The 2,759-nt window shown below is 44.9% G+C and overlaps 1 pseudogene; it reads left to right on the forward strand.

Annotated features, from left to right (window-relative positions):
- Positions 1-552: 552 nt before the first annotated feature.
- LOC100760973 lies at positions 553-2,375 on the forward strand (annotated as a pseudogene).
- The last annotated feature ends 384 nt before the right edge of the window (positions 2,376-2,759 follow it).

Here is a 2,759-nt window from a genome sequence, read left to right on the forward strand (position 1 = left end):
AATGAAGAAAAGTAGTTTTTGATTATCACCTTCAGTCACAGTAGCATCCCTGCCCTGTGGCACACAGGGCCCATGCTCTGCTGGTGTCAATATGTCATAGCACACTCCCTCCATGTTTAACTGACTTTGTTTTAAAACCACTATATCAAGTAGGTATGATTTGTGATGTTACTTTCCTAGCCCCAAAGCCTTCCATTTGAGCGGAAAGGCCTGCCAATAGAATGGCAGTTATTGAAGTGTTTGTTCCTAGATTGCATGGAGACTCAGGCTTTGCATTTTCTTTGTTTCCATGCGGTCTTATCTTATTCCAAGATAAGAGATCTTTGTTGGGAATTGAGGTTTATCTAGGCCACAGGAACATGGTGTTTTATGAAAACTGATATAAGAAAAGCTACGAATGTTCAGACGGCTCCGCCTCCGGCTGAGTTTGAATTTCGCGCGGTCCAACGGCTAGGCTGGAGCAGAGACAAGAGGGAGAAGGTGGCTGCCCGTGGTTACTGTCCTCAGTCACCGCGTGAGGGAGGTGGAGGGTGACTGCTTGGGGCGTCCGCCATGAGGAGAAGTGAAGTGCTAGCAGAGGAGTCCGCTGTATGCCTCCAGAAAGCTCTAATTCACCTTCAGGAAATATGGGAATTAATTGGGATTCCAGAGGAACAGCGGCTACAAAGAAGCGAGCTTGTGAAGATGCACATCAAGGATCTTCTGGATAGGATGATTGCTGAAGAGGAGAGCCTGAGGAAACGGCTTCTCAAAAAGCAAATCCATCTGTCAGAAGGAGCTGAGTACCCTGCGCAGTGAGTTACAAGTGAAGCCATTTCAGGAAGAAAAAGAGACAACTGTCTTGCAACTAGAAAAAGATTTGCGCACTCAAGTAGAATTGATGAGAAAACAGGAGGAGGAGAGAAAGCAGGAACTTAAGCTACTCCAAGAACAAGATCAAGAACTCTGTGAAATCCTTTGTATGCCTACGTATGATGTGGACAACGTCTGTCCCCACCTTAGAAGAGCTGAACCTGTCCCAACAACATGTGGCAACTTTGAGGGAAACAAAGGCATCTAGGCACGAGCAGTTTGCCAACATTAAGAGACAAATCATATTGTGTATGGAAGAATTAGAACACACTCCTGATACAAGCTTTGAAAAAGCTTGAAAGTGCCTTTTGTTTATCATTGGAGTACATCGCAACACTACAGAAGTCGCAATATCAGCTGGAAATTAAAAAATCAGAAAACGAAGCAGAGGGCGAAAGGCTCCATGCTCAGATCTGAGAGCTCTGGGACAGGTTACAAATACCTGAAGAAGAGAGAGAACCTGTGGCTGCAATTATGGCTGGGTCAAAAGCCAAAGTCAGGAATGCGCTGCAATTAGAAGTGGATGGCTTAGAAGAACTGAAAATGCAAAACCTAAAGCAAGTGACTGAGACAAGTCGAGTGGAACTGGCTCAGTTCTGGGACCAGTGTTTTTATAGTCAGGAACAGAGACAGGGTTTTGCCCCTTACTTTACTGAGGACTACACAGAAAATCTGCTTCATCTTCATGATGCTGAGATTATACGGTTAAGAAACTATTATGGCATTCATAAGGAACTATTTGAAGGTGTCCAGAAGTGGGAAGAGAGCTGGAAACTCTTCCTGGAGTTTGAGAGAAAAGCTTCAGATCCAAGTTGGTTTACAAACCGAGGGGGAAATCTTCTAAAAGAAGAGAAAGAACGAGCAAAGCTCCAGAAAATACTCCCTAAGCTGGAAGAGGAATTGAAAGCACGGATTGAAAAGTGGGAACAAGAGCAATCAATGGCATTTGTGATGAATGGGCAGAAATTCATGGAGTATGTTGCAGGACAATGGGAATTGCATCGATTGGAGAAAGAAAGGACCAAACAGGAAAGACAGATAAAGAACCAGAGACAGACAGAGACAGAGATGCTCTATGGCAGTGCTCCCCGGACACCTAGCAAGAGACCAGGACTGACTCCCAACAAGCCTGGCAAAGTACGCAAGATGAACACTACCACCCTGTCCAGTGCTACACCCAATAGCAGCATTCGGCCTGCCTTTGGTGGAACAATGTACCATTCCCCTGTATCCCTACTATCTCCTTCTGGCAGCAAGTCAGTAGTCACTTCTATGTGTTCTGGAAAGAAAACACCTAGAGCTGCCTACCTCAGGGCCAACAAGGAGAACATGGAGCTCAATGGCGCATGCTGAGCAGTGGGTCCTCTGGCTCCACCCCGCTCCAGCACAACTGCAGCATCAAGTCTATTGCCAGCACCTATTCTGAGTTTTCGAATGACCCATCCCTCTGTGACAGCTCCACTGTTGGGCTTCGGCGAAAACTGTTAGGATTGTTAGTACAAATTTTAACATCTGGTACATAAGGTTTTTTTTTTTTTCTCTACCCCATCATTCTACTTAAAGAAAGATCAAGGGTTTGTCTCATTTCACTACTGTATTGGAAAATGATTGTGCCCAGTCATGGGGTATTAATTAGCAGTTAGCATCTTTATCAAAACATCTTTGTTTAGGGACGCTCAATTAAAGCGGTAGCTATGGTAGCTTGGATCTTACCCAGAGGCCTGTGCCCCACACCCTGCCCTATGCCAATGAGAATTTGTGTTCCAGCATTTGAGATGGCTTGTCCTGCTGCCAAAGAGTAGCAGTAACAGTTGTTTATATAGTGCAATCTTTTTATGAAGTATGTCTGAATGAACACACATACTTGTCTGACCTGTTCAGTTTATCTCCAAACTCCCATCTCTGTG

This window comes from Cricetulus griseus, chromosome 4 (genome assembly GCF_003668045.3).
Source record: "Cricetulus griseus strain 17A/GY chromosome 4, alternate assembly CriGri-PICRH-1.0, whole genome shotgun sequence".
Lineage (NCBI taxonomy): Eukaryota > Metazoa > Chordata > Mammalia > Rodentia > Cricetidae > Cricetulus > Cricetulus griseus.